The sequence below is a fragment of the Staurois parvus genome, unplaced genomic scaffold, assembly GCF_062004578.1.
Source record: "Staurois parvus isolate SC_StPar_1 unplaced genomic scaffold, SC_StPar_1.0 ptg000953l, whole genome shotgun sequence".
NCBI lineage: Eukaryota > Metazoa > Chordata > Amphibia > Anura > Ranidae > Staurois > Staurois parvus.
The window spans coordinates 726,796-747,402 of NW_028318749.1; the positions used below are offsets into that span (position 1 = coordinate 726,796).

The following is a 20,607-nucleotide window of genomic DNA, read 5'->3' on the forward strand; positions in this document are numbered from 1 at the left end:
ATTTTGACAGACCTAAAGTGATCATGTTGCTGCGAAATTCAGTAAAATAATAGGCTGAATGCTTACCTGTCCTGAAGGCTGCAAAGACAATCTTTGTTCTTTTGCAGATCTACAGGTACTGCTGCTACTTGCTGTATCTTGGTTTGTCAGATAGTGCATCTCCCATCATGCACTGTGGTTAGTCCCTCTGGCCCCTAAGTCAGTACCATGCCCTGTACTGATGGCTGGAAAAAAAAACACAGTGAAAAGGTCCTGGTTCGGGAATAAAGGGCCCCATGATGGGAGTAAAGGGCCCTGATGTCAGTGGGATGGGCCCTGGGCCCAGAGGGAAGGGCCCTGGACTCAGAGGGAAGGGCCTCAGGATTAGAGGAAAGGGCCATGGGACTGATGGAAAGGGCCGGGACCAATAGGTTAGTGGGCTTTCATGGTTTCTTGCACCAAAGCCCTGAAAGTTCTAGTTACACTTCTGCTTACAGGTAATCATTCAGCATTTACAGAGTACCTCTCACTGTTTTTTATGTGTAGCACCCTCCTAGATAGGAACTAGGTGTAGATAGTTAGATTTAGTTTGTATTTTGATTCACAAATTTAGTTGTCACACTGTTGACAGTGTGATTGTAATTGTTGCGAAGTAGCATAGCTTGCACGCTGTAATCAGTGTTGCTGTGTTCTGCTTGTTAGGTCTGCTCAGTTTTCTCAGCTGCTTCCAGCCTGCTCCCTCTGCATCCAGAGAGCTTAAGACGTTTCTGGATTATAGCTGTGGAGCCATGCAGATGAATATTGATACAGCCCCAGTCTATCGCAAGGAGACTGGCTCTGATGGCATGCTGGGTAACTGTATATATTCAGTGAGTACACTGGGTTCGGGTCTTTTCTGTATAGATTGGTCCAGCCTGAGAGAGGGCATGTTGCCCTCCTACGCAACTGCTGTTGTGTGGCCTCACATGGGCAACTTGAGGGCCTGAATGCTGAGACCAGGGTTCTACAAAAGCTGACTACTGAAGGGGCTGTCTACTGAAGATCTGGTCCGGATCATGGAGGAAGTCAACCAGCTGCTCTTGGATCTTGTGAGCATGGATACTCCTAAAGGATCTTAGAGACTGTGTGCTACTTAACCTCCTCTGGTACTAGGGAGTCAGCTTCGGGTCTAGCTGAAAGGGACACTGGCTGGTGTTCTGAAGAGCTTTGTCCACTTAATCTCCTACTTCAAGGGACTCTGCTCAAGCTTGCTACTACTATTACTACTGCTGCAGTAAAGCTGAAGTCTACTGTTCTCTACTGTGTTTCAAGCATGGACTTCGTCACAGCCTATCTGAAAGAATAAAGTTCCTCAACTGTACATAGTTCTTGTTTTTGGAGTATCCCACCTAATTCCCCTTACCTATCCAAGTGCTCCAAAAATAAAAACAACAAAAACAACATCCCTAGACTGTTTATTGAAGAAACATGAATGAGCCTATGTGCTTGGGTGTAGGGCAAAGCTTTTGGGGAAGACCTGGACAATATTCCTGCAGCTCCTACAGGAGTAGCGCTTCATATGAAAAGGAAAAGGTGGCTTAACAGGAAGCCCAACTACTATCCACTATGTTCTAACTAAAACTATAACTAACACTGGGGTTAATTAACTAAAGCTGGTTCACTCAGAATCGTGTGTACTTCTGCATAGAACCAAACAGCTTACAGCTTTTATTGATAGAGCTTAAAGTGTTACTAAACCCAGGACCCTGCATTTACTATATCTGGTCTCCCACAGTACACACAACATGGAAATGCAATTATTTTAGTAAATATAAACTGCTAAATACCTTTTCTCAACAGCAGTTAGAACAGTCTTGTGATTTCTATCAGTGTTCAGCAGAGCACTGGTTAAAGCTTGTAGGAGGAGTTTTATTTCTGCTCTAAGAGGATGCAGAACCACTGACCTCGGTCTGGACAGTGCTGATTGGCCCTGTGCTGATCACATGCACCCTCCCAAGGGAAAAACACACCAAACTGTGCATGTGCAGAGCGTCTCCAGATGATATGTCTTATCAGGAGATAAGAGGGGGACACTGAAAGAAGGGAAGGATTAGAGAAGTCAGGATCAAACAGCCTTTTTACACAATGCAGAGGATTAACCGCTTAGGTTCCACAGTGAGTATAACAAGCATGCTTTATTGCATATACAGATTGATTTTACTTTTGTGGGTTTAGTAACACTTTCATTGAACAAGCTGAGGTTAGAAGCTGATTGGCTACCATGCACAGGTTCATGAGATTCTGAGTGAACCAGCTTTAGTAAATAAACCCCACTACTTTTTTTTATGGCTACTTTCGTGGTAATCAGTTAGAGGGCTCTGAACTTTATATGCATGCGTTTTGTTTATCCTAAAGTATTTGCTAAATGCTATTGCAGCTTCAGCAAACTAGTGCATGAAGTCAATCTCCCCGACCTGGCTATCAGTGCACATTAAGACAGTACTGGTTCTCGCATGCTCCAGGCTCCCTCACAATTTTGCATTTTCTGAATCAATACCTACAAAATTATAGAGTATCTGAAACCAAAACTTAAAATGTAATATATTAATATAGTGCTCACCCCCAAAGGGACTGCTGAGAATATGCCCAGGTGCTCCCAAATAGTATAAATACTGCAAGGCACGCAAGCACAGGCCCAAGCATACCAACAGTTAAACTGGTTCTAAAGCCTTACATTGTTTTAAATTAATGCAATATCTACATTAAAGTGGAACCTTAAAGGGGTTTTCTCAGCTAAGTACACCCTCACGCCTGTATGTCTGAGGTAAGGGCAGATGGATTCCAGGAAGTAAATGCTATATTAATCATCTGTCCTTACTCAAGATAGCTACAGACTAGGAGAAATTCTAAGGGGTGTTTTTCAAACTGATTTCTCTGTGAAATAAAGCATGGAGACATGGATGGATGGGTGAGTTTGCTTTGAATGTTACAATAAATTAAATAACACTTTTGGTTTGTGGTGCTCTGATACAGTGTAGTTCCGCTTTTAGATAAAGAACCTCCTGTGTTCAGGATCCTCCCCCCAGCCCCCTTATACTTACCTGAGCCCTATCTCAATCCAGTGCTGTGCACAAGAGCAGTGACTCTCTCCGCTCTTTCCTTCCTCACAGTGCAGATTATTAGGAAAGGGAGCCACTGGCTACTGTCAAACAACAAAAGAAAAAATCCCAGCTCTAACTTGCCAGCCAGCTTGCAAACAAACCGAATTAACCTGTCTAACAGTATGCATTAAAAACAGTAGTTTAGTTAGCACACATTTACAAACACATGAGTAAGCCTCAGAGCCACGTCACGGCACCCCAGTATTCTGTAGTTCCTAACTCTCTAATAGTAGAGGCACATGTATATAATGCAGCTTACTCGGGGGGGGGGGGTACTTGAAAGGCAAAAGGAGCCAGGAGAGATGTCAGGGGGACTCCAGAAGAGGAGGATCAGCGATGCTATGTGCAAAACCATTGCAAAGAGCAGGTAAGTATACCATGTTTGTTATTTAAAAAAAAAATTAAAGGTTTAGAATTAAAACCTAAACTAAAATAACCCTGCGCTTGCCAAAGCCGCATATATCCAAAAGAATAATTCAAAACTAGTGTATGTGTTGCTGCCAACAGCTATCCTCTGTTCCCACACCAAAAATATATATAATTCAAAAACATGCAGCACAACAATGTGATTTACTATAAAAAGTAAAATAACACCACAAAAATATCAGACAATTATTGAAAAGTCCATCAAACATTAAAAAAAAGGCCATAAATATCTTATATCAAATGTGCTTTCTCGTGTTCATTCTGTGATTATCATATAAATCATTCATACACTATATTGGAAAAAGTATTGGCACACCCCTCCAAATCATTAGATTCAAGTGCTCCAATTACCTTTATGGCCACAGGCAGGGGCGGATTTACCATAAGGCAAACAAGGCATTTGCCTAGGGTGGCATTTTTCAGGGGGGCAGCCCCCCCCGGAAGAAGGGACAGGAGAGGGGACACATGCAGCATGAGGACCAGGTGGAATCCAAGAGAGGCTACGGGCTGCCTTGATGGTGTATGGAGAGCCCGACTCGCCCCCAGGGATGTCCAGAGCTGTGAAGGTGAATGCCTTTCTCTCTCTTCCGTGGGGGTTTGTTAGTGGAAGGCCCTCTCAGGTGGGAGCTGGGCAGGGGTGTTGTTGGTCAATGTCAGGCTCTCTCTGTGGGGGGGGGGGGGGGGGCACCAGAATTGTGTAATAAGTCCATCCATGAAATTTCCTTGCTACTAAATATTCCACAGTCAACTGCTAGTGGTATTATAACAAAGTGGAAGCAACTGGGAACAACAGAAACTCAGCCACGAAGTAGTAGACCACATAAAGTGACAGAGCGGGGTCAGCACATGTTGAATTGCAAACTGCGCAGAAGTCGCCAACTGTCTGCAGAGTCAATTGCTAAAGACCTCCAAACTTTGTTCAGATTAGCACAACAACAATGCGTGGAGAGCTTCATGCAATTATCTATCCATCCAAGGACTCAAGATTCAGCCCCTATAGCAGGTGCAAAAGAACAACTCTCATGGTGTAGTAATTAAATATCCAATATTTTATTAAGCCCAAAGGATTAAAATAACTCACAAAGCAGGTACACTAAAAACTTAAGTGCACAAGATAAATCGCCACTTTAAATGTAAACACAGATTGCCCCCTTAAGGATAAACTTCTATGGAAACAACATGTGTAAGATGGCCACTACCGGACTTCCAGACGTGATGACATCATAAACTCCACCTACATTTGAAGGAGCGCAGGATGATGATACTTGATAAAAAATGAGCTGCATGGTCGAGTTGCCAGAAAGAAGCCTTTTCTGCATCAATGCGAGGCATGTCAAGGTGTTCTCAGGCATATTGTAACTGGGCATTTTTGTGTCTTTGGTGCAGCATAGGCTTCATTCTGGCAACTCAACCATGCAGCTCATTTTTGTTCATGTATTGTGCTCCACACCATCTTTTTCCAGAGCCTGTATTTTTCCTGAGGCTGCCTTTTGGTTTTTCTTTGTATCCCGAGCAATTCTTCTGGCAATTGTGACAGCAATCTTTTTTGGCCTGCCTGACTTTGGATTGGTATCAAGAGATCCCCAAATTTTCCACTTCTTAATTAGTGATTGAACAGTACTGACTGGCATATTCAAGGATTTGGCTCTCTTTATATCCTTTTCCATCTATATAAAGTTTAATTACCTTGTTATGCAGGTCTTTTTACAGTTCTTTCTGCTCCCCAAGGCTCAGTATCTAGCCTGCTCAGTGCATCCATGTGAGAGCTAACACAATCCTGTGCATATTTAAAAGCCAGCTGGCTAACAGGAATTCCCTAATAGAGAATAGGTTTAATTTTAAATTTGAATGGCTTTTATTAATCCTTTTTTTTTTTGCTTTTTTATAAGTGATCACATGGCCTCTGTTCTCAGCTGGTGCTTGGAGGGGTGCCGGTGTAGACAGCAGGAGGGGAAGGTGTTAGCAGGAGGCAGAGAAAGAGCAACATGCTGATCTTTCCAGTGAATGGCTGTGCAGGAGGGTGTGGTAACACAAGCCTTGGCTATTGGAGAACAGGGAGACTGTGCTCCCGGCACAGCCAGAAAACTGATCACTCTGGGAAGGATCTGTTTCTATGCCTCGCATGGTCAGTTTGAAATAGGAAAGCAGGAGGACTGGGGAGACTTTACACTTTAACCACTTGTCTTCTGAGGCAATTTTTTCATTCTTTGCACTCATGTTAAAATTTGCATTTTTGCAAGAAATGTTTGTGCACCCCTTAAAAAGTACATATTTTATGAAAACAAAGATGCTTGAGAATAAAATGGTGGTAGTTGTTATTTTTTTGCACAGTCATTTATCAAACACAAATTTTTGGGGGAAAAAATACACCATAATGAATTTTAGTGCAAACAAGCACAGTAATATAACCATTTGTTGATAAAATATAAAATATGGGATTGCATCTAGTAAATAGATACCAAACATGTCAAGTCTTAAAATTGTGCATTTAAAATAAATAAAAATAAATATAAAATTTTAAAGCACACCATCACCTCTGCACACACGCCATATAAAAAGCACAGAGTAGGCCAAGCATGTGTAAACATCACATGTGGGGTATCATCGCAACCTTCGGAGTGAAAGCAATAATTTTAGAGCCATAATGTATGGTTACAGTAAACTATTGACTGTAAAGGCTTTTAAAGTGTTGCCCATGGGGAGTTCTTGGTACCATAGTTTTTTTGCAATTCCACAGCATGCACTATTTTAAGGCTTGACATATTTGGTATCTATTTACTAGATGCAATTTGAACTGAATGCAATATTAAGGGGAGCTGCATATCTTTACCAGCAAGCTGGATATTTTTTATTTGTATTTTTTTTTATTTTGCCGGAAGGTGTAAAGGCATTTTTTTTTCAAAATGTTTGGTAAGGGTATTCACTCCTTACACCATAGAAGTGGACACAGTGTTGCACATGTTCTTTTCGGATGCATATTTTTCACTTGATTGATTCACTGGCACTGTTTTGACACTCACTTTTTTTCACTATTTGTAATCACGCATGGTTGTTTGCGTTTATCACAGTTGTCTGATTTATATATTTTACTTAAGATAATGCACTATGTTATTTTTCTTTTTGTTTGAGGTTTCTTTTTGAGCCATTGGAGAGGCATAATATGAAGATTGGAGTTGACACAGAGTGGCTTTTTATATCTATTTAATTCTTTTTTTTGGACTTTAATTTTTGGACTTTATTTGTGTGATATATACTTTTGGGAATATTATATTGGTATTAGCATATTCATATTCTCAATTTTTAAATAACGTATTACAATATGGCTTGTATAGCAGTTCTAAATTATATATAATTTTTTTCTGTTACTTGCTATTTTTTCCATGAAAGTGCAGTTAACCTTTAAGAATACATACTTGAACAGAAAAAGAGAAATAGAGTTTGGTGTCACTTTAACCTCCCTGGCGGTATTCCCGAGTGTAGCTCGGGGTAAACTTTCAGTACCAAAAGCGGTAACCCCGAGCTACAGTCGGGATTACCCTGTAGCGTTGCTCTAGGATTCCCTCCAGCACTTACCTTGTCCTTGACTCCCATGATGTCCCCCCTGCAGCGTCCCCGGCCAATGCCGGCATCCATCTTCCAGGTTCCTGTCCCTGCGAGCGTCGGGATGTACGGGGGACGGAACCGGCGGGAAATTTAAAATTGTTAAAAAGTGACATTCACTAAATAAACTAAAATCACATTGTATAACATTACTGTATCAAACCATTTCACATACATGTTGTCCCTAGTGCTTTGTACTGTGCCCTGCCTGCATTTTTACTGTTCTTTCTGCCTGGAAACTGAGAAATGTCCATGGCGTCCAAAAAGCGTCCCTTTAGGTCAAAAGCGGTTTTACACCAGCTAGAGAACAGCAATAGTAAATTAGAAAATCTACAATTTCTGGGGAAATTGTGTGAAGTGTTCTTGCCTCCACCAGTAGTCTACAACTGGAGTGGGCAGAGTAGATTTTGTTACTCTGCTGCCTGCTCACACACCTGGGTTCCTCTGGCAACTCACTCTACAGCAAGGGCAGAGGAGCGGTTAAAAACAAACTGCTCCAACTTGCTCACTTCACTGGCAGTTGGCATCTTCAAACGGTTGTAGTTTTAAAACTATAAATCCTACAATGAAGAGCTTTATATTGTGATAATTACAAGGCTCAGACCTACATTTTGATGCATAGTATGTCTCTGAAATATTACAAATGAAGGCACAGTCGCAGTTTAGAAATTGCCCTTCAAATTTCAGGTGTCTAGAGTGGAGTTTCAATGAATGTCAATGGGCGGCGTGAGTTGAAAACAAATGGTCATATTGTGAAAACTATCAGGACTATGGCTTAGCCATGAACATTTTTAGTGACAGCAGGGATAGCTGAACGTTTTGATATTCGATTTGTGTAGGTGGGCTTGAAAATGAGGGAGTGATGGCAGTTTAGAAATCATGTCCTGATTTTTCAGCTCACACTCTAGTTTTGAACATTCCACCATTCATTCCTATGGGACCAATTTGACCACAAAAACAGCGATATTTCGTGAAGCATTCAGCGAAACGTTCCACAAAGTAATAGCACACCAATCGGGAACAATCCGCACGTTTCGGAATATTACTGTCTATGTAGTGTAAAAACTGTGGGAGGAGTTAGGGTGGTAAATTTGGCTATAATAATAGGAATATATATGTGAGATAACAGTAAGTGGTCTTGCCATGCAAGAACACTTAATTAGAACCACTTGCAGAATTGAGTGATAATGATTCGTGGGGAAAACGATTTTGTGACTTTGCTCAGTAATGTGCAAACTTGGCGCTCTATTTAAAATTTCAGTGTTTTTGGTTTGATTATATTATTGAATTAAATTTATTATTATTATATTATTATTTTTATGATTGTTTATTATATTATAATTTATGATTTTGTGTTTCAAATTTTATCATACCCGGGATGTTTACTAGACTCTTGTTTGGACAGATTTCAGTGAGTTATTCCTAAAAATGACAGGTCTACAATAAAAAAACAACATATTTCCATGCAAAAAAATGTACCGCTTTGAGCACAGAAATACTGACATAATCAGACCGCTAGGGAGGTTAATTTAATCATTGTTTATGATACCAAACAAGACTTTTTTTTGGTACTATTCTCTTCCAAAAAAGTTTTATCTGCCAATTGTCCTGTTTATCTTGACACTAAAATGATGCTCTTGTACACAGTTTCTTGAAACTTTTTGCAAACTAAAGAGTTGTGTATGTTCAAGCCACACTACTAAAAAAAAAATGAAAAGAACAAAAATATAACAATGTGTGAATGGTGTGAATGAAAAACCAACATATTGTAAGATGAAAAAATAAAGTAGTTAAAGTGGTTCTAAAGCCAGAAGTTTTTTTTTATATTTTACCTTAAAGCATTTTCTACATTAAGTTAAAAACCCTGCTGTGCACAGGATTCCTGAGCCCGATCTTGATCCAGCACTGTACCTGTCTCCACTCACTCTTTTATCATAAAACAGAGAGGATCCTGCCTCTTTCATTCAAATCTGATGGCGAGGGACCGGGGGGAGTGGGATTGGGTGCTGGGCGGAGCTGTCTGTGTCACAGGTGGGATACAATAGGAAGTGGCTTCCTATGGTCGCACACCAAGAAGAGGAGGAGCCAGGAGGGCCAGCAGGGGATCCTAAAATAGGAGGATCTGGGCTGCTCTGTGCAAAACTAGTGTAACATGTCTATTATTTAAGAAAAAAGTTTACAATTACTTTAAGGAGAGAAGAGTGGGGAAAGGGTAAATAACAGTGGAAAATTAATATTGGGTTAAATGGAAAAGAATAATATTAAAATGGAAACAAAATGTTTTCCCACCATTAATTTATGGTACTTATATAGCGTCGTTAATTTACGCAGTGTTTTAAATATATATTCTACATTTACATCAGTCCCTAACCCTCAAGGAGCGTACAATCTAAGGTCCCTAACTCACATTCATACATACACATACTAGGGACAATTTAGACAGGATCCAATTCACCTACCAGCATGTCTTTGGAGTGTGGGAGGAAACCAGAGTACCCGAGGAAACCCACACAGGCACAGGGAGAACATGCAAACTCCAGGCAGGTGGTGCCGTGGTTGGGATTTGAACCAACGATCCTAGTACTGCCAGGCGGAAGTGCTAACCATTTAGCCACTGTGCTGCCCGTACAAGTTTGTTGCCCATACAAGTTTGTTGCTCATGAAATTAGGAACAAATAGCATAACAGGTCTGTTATTTGCAGTGATGATTTGTTTTGCTTCGGTTTCTATTGAAGGTTCTTAAAACATAATTGCAAGAAGTTACAATGTAATTAATTAGTTACATTGTATTTACTAACAATCAATGTAAGACTCGGTTCACACTGCCGTGACTTGAGATCCAAGTCCTCGAAACGTGTCAGCCTATTGGATGTCTACAGTCCCTATTGCGGACTGTTACTCAGCGCGGTGTTGACCCAGCTGTTCTTTATGATGTGCCTTGACTACATTGTCGTTTGTGAGTACAACACCTACTTTATTTTTTATTAAACATTTTGTATGGTAATGCAGTAGGCCTGTGCGCCCTCTGTTTGTTCTTTCCTCACTCACAGTGTCCTAATCACCACAGTCCACTCACAATGTCCCTAATCACTGCCACCCACTCACAGTGTCCCTAATCACTGCCACCCACTCACAGTGTCCCTAATCACCACAGCCCACTCACAGTGTCCTAATCACCACAGTCCACTCACAGTGTCCCTAATTACCACAGTCTACTCACAGTGTCCTAATCACCACAGTCCACTCACAGTGTCCTAATCACCACAGTACACTCACAATGTCCCTAATCACTGCCACCCACTCACAGTGTCCGTAATCACCACAGCCCACTCACAGTGTCCTAATCACCACAGTCCACTCACAGTGTCCCTAATCACTGCCACCCACTCAAAGTGTCCCTAATCACCACAGTCTACTCACAGTGTCCTAATCACCACAGTCCACTCACAGTGTCCTTAATCACTGCCAACCTCTCACAGTGTCCCTAATCACCACAGTTCACTCACAGTGTCCTAATCACCACAGTACACTCACAATGTCCCTAATCACTGCTACCCACTCACAGTGTCCTAATCACCGCTGCCCACTCACAGTGTCCTAATCACCACAGTACACTCACAATGTCCCTAATCACTGCTACCCACTCACAGTGTCCTAATCACCACAGTTCACTCACAGTGTCCCTAATCACCACTGCACCAGTCATATTCTCCTTTATCACCACCACCCGCTTTCAGTGTCCCTGATCACTGCCACACTAGTCATATTGTCCCTGATCACCACCACAATAGTTATATTATCCCTGACTACCGCCACACAAGTCCCAGTGTCCATGATCATTGCCACACCAGTCATTATGTCTCTGATCACTGCCACACCAGTTACAGTGTCCCTGATCACCCCCACACCAGTGCAGTGTTGCCTCTGCTTTCTACCTGTAGTAACCCTGGCCTGTTTATTGACCATGTTTCTGACTGCTGCCTGGACCGATCCCTTTGCCTGTTTGCTGACCATGTCTCTGCCTGAGGCTTGCACTGATCCATCAGCACATCCCACTGACTACATTCCTGTGAGACACCAAGCCAGTGAACATGGCATTCCTGGGGGCAGCCACGTACCAGTAGGCTAGGCTTGCTTGATTTAGGAACTGAGCTATAGGTGAAGCTACACTAAGGTGTATTCCCTGGCCACTCGTATAGAGGTGGCCATTACAGTACATTTTGACACAACTGGTTGATTTCTGTTATACACATATACGATGTCTGGTATATATTCAGCGCAGACAGTGAAAAAGTCTCACACATGTGGTATCGCCATACTCAGGTGGAGTAGCAAAATGTGTTTTGGGGTGTAATTCTTAGTGTACCCATGCTGCGTTTGAGAAATATCTTATTAAACTGCCAACTTTGTTTGAAAAAAAAAAATTAATTTTCTTTCTGTATTTTTCAAAAATTTGTGGCAAAAAATGAAGTCTTCAAAAACTCACTATGTCTCTTAAAAATACCTTGGCATGTTTATTCCAAAACATGTGGTAATTTTGTGGGCGTTTCCACTGTCCTGGTGCTCCAAGGCCTCCACAAATATGATAGGTAGTCAGGAAATTAGATGCGTAATTTATACCCTTAGGATGCCTGAAGGTGCTTCCTTGGATTTTGGGCCTCTCTATGTGGCTAGACTCTGAAAAAGTCTCACACATGTGGTATCACCATACTCAGGAGGAGTGGCAGAATGTGTTTTGGGGTGTAATTCTAAGTATGCCTATGATGTGTGTTAAAAATATCTTATTGACTGACAACTTTGTGTGAAAAAAATACATTTGAATTTTTTTCCTGAATTTTCCAAAAACTTTACTTTTAAAAATCTCATTATGCCTTTCAGAAAATACCTTGGAGTGTTTGATTTCCAAAATGTATGGGTGTTTCAACTGTCCTGGTGCTCCAGGGCCTTTAAAAATGTGATAGGTAGTTAGGAAATTACATGTGTAATTTATGCATAACTTGTTTGTTATAAAGAAATTTACCTGCACTATGGATGTGTCTGCCCATATTTCTCAGAAACCAAACAGAAAAAAAGGAAACAAAAACCCTCAAAACCAAACCAAAAATGGTTGCTGCTGTTATTCTGTGTAAAAACAACTGTGACTCTTTAAACCAAACCCCACCTATGCATAATTTATGCTCCTTGAAAGCCCAGAGGCCCCTCTATGCATCTAGGCACATGTGGTATCCCCATACTGGGTAGGCATAGCAGAATGTGTTTTGGGGTGTAGTTGTAAGTATGCCTATGCTGTGTGTGATAAATAACTTAAAATGGCAGCTTTGTGCACAAAAAAAACACAAATCTTTGTTTTCAAAAAAATTGTAACAAAAAATTACAATTTCAAAAAAACTCACCATGCCTCTTATTATATACCTTGGACTGTCTTTTTTCTGAAAAGGGGTCAGTTTGAGGGAATTTGTACTGCTCTGGCATTTAGGGGCCTCAAGAAATGAGATAGGCTGCCATTACATCAGGATTTATCAATTTTCAAATATGCTGTATACCATACTTTTAATATATATTTATACCATAGTTTGTAGACTCTCTAACTTTCACAATGACTATAGAATATACACTGATATGGGTTATTTTTTATCAAAGAAATGTAGCAGAATACATTTTGGCCTAAATTTATAAATAAATATTATTTATTTGTAAAATTTTTAACACAAAAACTAAGAAACATGTTTTTTTTTTAAATGTTCGATATTTTTTTCAATCCATGTGGCAAAAAATAAAAAATCCAGTGGTGATTAAATACCATCAAAAGAAAACTCTATATGTCTCAAAAAGCGATAAAGATTTCATTTGGGTACAATGTTGCATGGCATTCATAATTTGACAGCACTAAAAGCTGAAAATTGGCCTGGGCAGGAAGGGGGTGAAAGTGTCTGGTATAGAAGTGGTTAAAGTAGAATTCCAGGCTATTGCTAACTCTGCTAATACCCTTTCCCACCCCTTCTAAATCCTATTCTAACTACCCTATTAAAGGAAGACGCCTATACTTACCTATTTTGAGTGCACTCTGGTCCAGTCACGTGATCAGCTCCCAATGGTGGCTTCAGGAGAGCAGAGGGACAGCCAACAACAAATGCTCCATAGTAAGCCTATGAGTGTTGTCATCGTTCAGGCACTACAGCCATTGTCGTTGGCAATCTCTCCTCTCCCCTGAAGATGCCGCTGGGGAGATCATGTGACCGGACTGGAGCGCCCTCAGAGTAGGTAAGAATAAGGAAGCATCTTCCTTCTACAGAATAGATAGAATAGGAGTTAGAAGGGGGGGGGGTGGGAGCAGGTTTAAACATAGTTAGCAATAGCCTGGAATTCCACTTTAACCACTACAATACAGGACACTTTCACCCCCTTCCTGCCCAAACTGGTGGATGTGGTATACTTGGATTTTGCAAAAGCGTTTGACACAGTTCCCCACACACGGCTAATGTGTAAGAAGTCTACAGGCTTGGAAAAATCTGTATGTAAATGGATAGACAACTGGCTAAAAGATCGTATTCAAAGAGTAGTGGTTAATGATTCATACTCTGAATGGTCTAGGGTTGTCAGTGGTGTACCCCAAGGTTCAGTGTTGGGACCCTTTTTAATATATTTATAAACGATATAGGGTCTGGGATTAAAAATCCCATTTCAGTCTTTGCAGATGACACCAAGCTGTGCAGTGGAATAACATCCTTACAGGATGTCTCCAGCTTACAAGCTGACCTCAATGCACTGTTTAATTGGGCAACTATGTGGCAAATGAGGTTTAATGTTGATCAATGTAAGGTTATGCACTTGGGGGCTAAGAATATGCATGCATCATACATACTAGGGGGGGTACAACTGGGGGAATCAATGGTGGAGAAGGATCTGGGAGTTCTGGTAGATCACAAGCTTAATAATGGCATGCAATGCCAAGCTGCGGTTTCTAAAGCGAGCAAAATCCTCTCTTGTATTAAAATAGGTATAGACTCCAGAGAGAGAGTTATCATATTACCCCGGTACAAATCATTAGTAAGACCTCATCTGGAATATGCAGTTCAGTTTTGGGCACCAATTCACAAAAAGAACATTTGGGAACTGGAGAAAGTACAGAGAAGGGCAACCAAACTGATAAGAGGCATGGAGGAGCTCCGCTATTAGGAAAGATTAGAGGAACTGAATTTATTCTCTCTTGAGAAGAGGAGATTAAGGGGGGATATGATCAACAAGTATAAATACATCAGTGGTTCATATAGTGAACTCGGTGTAGAGCTATTCACCCTGAGGTCATCACAGAGGACAAGGGGGCACTCTTTACGTCTGGAGGAAAAAAAATGCTGAAAGAACTCTGTTTATCCCCTGTAATATGTCTGCAGTCTCTGGTCATCTCCAGTAGTGCATCTGCAGTCATCTCCTGTACTATGTCTGCAGTCTCTGGTCATCTCCTGTACTATGTCTGCAGTCTCTGGTCATCTCCTATACTATGTCTGTAGTCTCTGGTCATCTCATGTACTGTGTCCACAGTCTCTGGTCATCTCCTGTACTAAGTCTGTAGTCTCTGGTTTTTCCTGTACTATGTCCACAGTCTCTGGTCATCTCCTGTACTATGTCTGCAGTCTCTGGTCATCTCTGTACTATGTCTGCAGTCTCTGGTCATCTCATGTACTGTGTCCGCAGTCTCTGGTCATCTCCTGTACTAAGTCTGTAGTCTCTGGTTTTTCCTGTACTGTGTCCGCAGTCTCTGGTCATCTCTTGTAGTATGTCTGCAGTCTCTGGTCATTTCCTGTACTGTGTCTGCAGTCTCTGGTCATTTCCTGTACTATGTCTGTAGTCTCTGGTCATCTCCTGTACTATGTCTGTAGTCTTGGTTCAGAATATTTTTTTTCTTGTTTTCTTCCTCTAAAACCTAGGTGTTTCTTATGCAGCGAAAAACACGGTAACTGGATACTAACATTTCTAGGTAAAGTTGATCCAGGGAATATCCGATTGCCTCTCGGGGGATCAAGAAGGAATTTTTTCCTCTGCAGGAGCAAATTGAATCATACTTTGCTGGATTGTTTTGCCTTCCTCTGGATCAACTGTGGGTATAGGATTATAGCTTTTTTTTAATGATTAAACTGGATGGACTTTTGTCTTTTTTCAGCCAGACTAACTATGTAACTATGTAAAGTGAATCATAACTGTATCCGAGTACCATAAAGCAAAAACTCTATTACATTATTATTTTTAATATTCAAAGGAAACTAACTCGTGCATCCATCCATGTTTCAGTGCTTTATTTTGTTGAGAAATGAAAACACACCCCCTGGCATTTCTAGCAGTGGTCATCTTGAGTAATGGCAGATAATACATGTAGCATTTACTTCTTGCAATCCATCTGCTCTTAGCTCAGGCATGCATGCAGGAGGGTAGCTGAGGAAGCTCCCCCTCCCCTCTTCCAAATGAAAGAAAACATTTTTCCCATGTAGACTCCTGGGATGTATGACATCATTTTGTCCTAGGCCAGAAACCAGAAAGCAATTGAAGAAATGTAAAAAAAAAAAAAAAACAAGTAATAAATATACAGTACTTTCCTTTCTGTTTACTCTTGCTAGCAGCATAAGGATTACAAATAATTAATGTTGATGGAGATAATAAAGTTCCCCTTTAATGCACAAAAATGCTCTATGTTAATGGAACAGTCTTGCCTTGATCCTTGGCAGTTCAGTGTATGTTCTACTAAAGCTCAGGTTTAAGCTTCATACTTACTTGTGGGAGAAAATGGACCCCAGAAAGCTTGGCCATGATCTTAGTTGAAGAGGAGAGCATATGTCCTATTATTCCAGCCATGGGACCCCTCTTCGCACACTTGTAATGTGGAACAGCATTTTGTGAGCCTGTCAGTAATTTCAAGGAGCTTTCTATGGCTTTGCTTTCATATGCACATGAATCAAAAATGTCAAATCCGAGTGTAACATTTGGAAGTAGAGATGGGTTTTTGTTTATTTCATCAGTGGCAAAAATAAATGCTAAAATGTGCCTGTAGTAACGAAGAATTATTCTGAAAAAAAAAAAAAGAATGAAATTAATCATGCATAGTTCACAACTTTTACAAAACATGTATTTATAAAAAAAACAAAAAAAAAACAAAAACAGATGCTTTTGTTTTGTTTGTGCTCTAGATTTTTTTTTTTACTGTCTTTATATTTGTAAAAGTTATTTATTGAAATGTTTCTTTCTTTTCATTTTTATGGTGGTGCAATGAAGCTCTCGCTGAGGACTTTAAAGACTTTAAACTTGTGTCCCCTTAATCATGGCTCCTCCCTCTCTCTGCCAGTGTCGTCATTTTTGTTTGTCCAGGGCATGCGCAGATACACCAATTTTATTGAATACAAAAAATACAAAAAATATATACTCACAAACAAAGAAGTATTTCAAGCATGTCAGTTCTCAAAGGAACTATGAAATGGAAAGACCTGCGTGAGTCCCATCATAGGGGTGGACACTCAGGAATCAGCTTGTTTGTAAGTATATATTTTTTGTATTCAATAAAAGTGGTTTACTGAGGTAATGCGCAAGGTTGGTGCGCTTCTTTTTTGTCTTTGCTTCACAGTATTGGTCGGGCTTCCCCAGCCTTGTTTGGAGCTGCACAACTCCATATGCAAAGGTGGTCGAATTTTTTCAAGTTCTGGTTCCATCTATCCACCTCCTCGGGTCTTAGAGCGCAGGAGAGTTTGTTTCTAATGTGCAGATACACCACAGGGCTCTGCCAAGCCTTTCGGGAGCTGGCAGACCCAGCTTGTTCAGTTAAGCTTTGGCATTTGCTTGGCCGTGTCCCATGCTATCATACACTGTAGATGAAAAGCTGATCCATACATTCTCCCAACTTGACTACTACAATGCTCTATTCACTGGTGTACCGAACTCCATTATAAATTGACTACAATATGTACAAAATTCTGTAGCCAGAATCCTCACTAGGTGTGATACAAGTGACTATATCACCCCCATCCTGGAATCCTTGCACTGGCTACCCATCAGGTTTCACATGGACTTTAAGATCCTCTTGCTCACCTATAAGGCTCTTCAAGGCTTGGCATTCCATTATCTGTCTGACCTTTTATCAACTTACAACCCCCCCATTACCTCCGCTCCCCAAATTCTGGTCTTCTGTGTGCCTCCCCTTCTCACCTACGCTCGATGGGAGACAGAGTCTTCTCGCACTACACCCTAAACCTCGGGAATTCCCTTCCAAGGAACATCAGAAAATCGTCTTCTCTAAACTCATTTAACCACTTCCCGACCGGCCGTTGCATATAAACGGCCGGCCGATGGCACTGCAGGGTCGGGTGGCCGTTTATAAACGGCCTCCCTGCACCCTGCTTGTGCGCACTCCCTGGGAGCACGCAGCACCGCGATCCAGTGCTCGCTGTGTCCTCCGGACACAGTGAAACACCGATCGTCAGACGGGACCTCTGTACGAGGTCCCGATCGAATCAGTGATCACATGCAAAGTAGTAAGCAAGATGTCACTTGTGACATCATTGCTTACTACATGTGAAATCTGTGATCACAGAGGTCACATGGTACAAGGCTATTCACAAAAGCCTTGTACCATGTGACAAGCTGTGACCAATCACAGCTCACTCAGTACTTCTCAATGAGTGCAAGAATGCACACAGAGAGAAAGAGAAATGATTGCTTTTACATCCTATATGGGTGTAAAAGCAATCAGTGTAAAAAAAAAAAAAAAAAATCTTCATCACCCCCCACAAGTAGTACAGTGTCACCATGGTGACACTGTACTGCTAGGGTGACAGTATGTAACAACAAAAAATAAAAATAAAAAATAATAATATAAAAAAATAAAATAAAAATGTAAAAAAAATGTTTAAAAATTATAATTTTTGGTTATAAACTAATTTGGATTTTTGTTTTTACTAAAAAGATAACGGAATAAATTTTGGCTAAGATTTATGATGAAATATTATTTATTTGCAAAATTTTATTAAATAAAACACTTTTTTTCAAAATTTTTGGACATTTCATTTACATAGCAAAAAAAATACAAATCCCAGTGGTGAATAAATACCACCATAATAAAGCTTTATCTGTCTCAAAAAATGGTAAAAAATTCATTTTGGTACAGTGTTGCATGACCGCGCAATTGTCATTCAAAGTGTGATAGCGCTAAAAGCTGAAAATTGCCCTGGTCAGGAAGGGGGAAAAAGTGTCCGGTCTGGAAGTGGTTAATTGAAATTTAAAAACTTTCTTCTAATTGTCCCTTTTTTTACATTTTTTTTTAATTTATCCTGTGTATTTCTTTTGTTTTTGTTTCTCAGCGCTTTTTAGAAGCTACCTTTAGAGACGCTATATATAACATAAAGTTTATTATTATTAATATTATAAAAAAAAAACTGGAAGCTGATTTCTATGCAGAGTGTGGGGTTAGCTCAGGTGGGGGATCTCCTTCCCTGGGACAAAGGTAGACCGCACAGCAGGCTTTCGTCAAAATCTGACTGGTTGTCAGTTTTATTAAAAAGGTTTGCAAGAAATATCAAAATAAACAAAACATCAAAATAAACCCTTGCCATCCAGGCACTAACTAAACAGAAGATGATTCCTCTCTCAGAGGTGAAGGGCTTCTCCCTGTCACCAAAACAAAATAACAGCAAACCTTTTCTTGTAGGTATAGTGCACACACAGCTCTCTCAGAATACCTCTCTGAGTCCCAGGCCACGAGCGACTCCTTGCTCCAGCCCTGCCCTTTTTGTATCACCTGTTGGTGGTCATTAGTGGAGTCCAAACTCTGGTTCGGAACCACCTCTGCCATTGTGGCCCCGAAAACCCGGAGTGGACGCCACCTTACACCTCACAGTATGACCTCATGCGAGGTGACACATATCTTCCATCCATCACTTTGCCGTTCATACTGTCACAAGAGCTACACCAAATTTTGCACTCTCTAGTTTTAGTAAATCAACCCCAATGTGTTTCAGGGTGCAGGTCCGCTGTAAACAACTGTTGCTTTTTTGTAGTTGGAGGGCAGCAGAGACCTGCAGAATTTGGGCACCTACCAATCAAGAGATGCAGGCTGAGGATCTGAACAACCTATGCAGCTTTTGGTTCAGTTATTTTTGATCATTCTGGATGACCATAGAAAAAAGTTTGTTGTTGTAACTGACATGAATACAGTGTGTTACTGGAGAATACTGTCAGGAAAGGCGAAATGTGTCCAGGCGCATAGTTATGAGAAGATGGAGAATTCCTGTTAACCAGTGTTGGGAAAGCCGAAATGTGCCCAGGAGCATAGTTTTGTGCAGACAGAGAATTCCTGTTAGCTGAACCTTTGCTCATGCATACACATGTGTGAGCACCGGTGCACATGCATGCATGCCTGTGCACACAGAGCACACACGCCTGCCACTAAATTGGTGCCTAGTTGGCTATTTAAACACTTCTGATACACCAGGACTTTGCCTTATGTTCTACAGTGTTCTGCTAGTTGCTACCTGTTCCTGATCTTCAGTTGCCATCCTGACCCGTCTGACCACACTTGAACTCCTCCTGAAACGTTCCTTGGCTTGCTCTTTGACCACATCTCTGCCTGATCATTTTGTCTGTTTGCTTACCATTACCATTGCCAACTCCAGCCTGAACCTAACTACTTTTCTGCCCACTGCTCTGTTCTTGATGTGCCTGATAGTGTCTGACCTTGCTTGCCTGACCTTGCTCTGTGTCCAGCCTGTGGTGCCATCCTTACTCCTGCAGATTTCCAAGCACCTGCTGCCTGTAACCTGCCAACCTGCCAAGTCCCTGCTGCCTGTGACCTGTCAACTTGCCAAGTGCCTCCTGTCTGTGATCTGCCAGCCTGCCAAGTGCCTCCTGCCTGTGACCTGCCAGCCTGCCAAGTGCCTCCGGCCTGTGACCTGCCAGATTGCCAAGTGCCTCCTTCCTGTGACCTGCCAGCCTGCCAAGTGTCTCCTGTCTGTGATCTGCCAGCCTGCCAAGTGCCTGCTGCCTATGGCCTGCCAGCTTGCCAAGTGCCTCCTGCCTGTGACCTGCCAGCCTGCCAAGTGCTTCCTGCCTGTGACCTGCCAGCCTGCCAAGTGCCTCCTACTTGTGATCTGCCAGCCTGCCAAGTGCCTCCTACTTGTGACCTGCCAGCCTGCCAAGTGCCTCCTACTTGTGATCTGCCAGCCTGCCAAGTGTCTCCTACTTGTGATCTGCCAGCCTGCCAAGTGCCTCCTACTTGTTATCTGCCAGCCTGCCAAGTGCCTGCTGACTGTCTACCAGCCTGCTGTGCCTGATACCACGATTAAGCCTGCATCCAAATGCACACAGACTTTTCATCTGCAGCCATCATTGCCAGAACTGCCAGGCACTCGTGCCACTCCAGGCTCTCATGCTCCTGCCACTTTACCCGGGGTGCCAAGCCGGAGGTTTAAGAGATCGTCTTCCTCTCCAC

General features: G+C 41.5%; 1 long non-coding RNA gene across 1 annotated transcript in view; it reads right to left on the reverse strand.

The window, feature by feature from the left end:
- Positions 1-15,421: 15,421 nt before the first annotated feature.
- Positions 15,422-20,607, reverse strand: part of LOC149441724 (uncharacterized) — a 32,425-nt gene continuing 27,239 nt past the window's right edge. Inside the window, exons 2-3 of the long non-coding RNA XR_016307303.1 lie at positions 15,909-16,200; positions 15,422-15,657 (exon numbers count right to left, since the gene is read on the reverse strand). This is a non-coding gene — a long non-coding RNA (uncharacterized LOC149441724). The remainder of the gene's footprint in view (positions 15,658-15,908; positions 16,201-20,607) is intronic.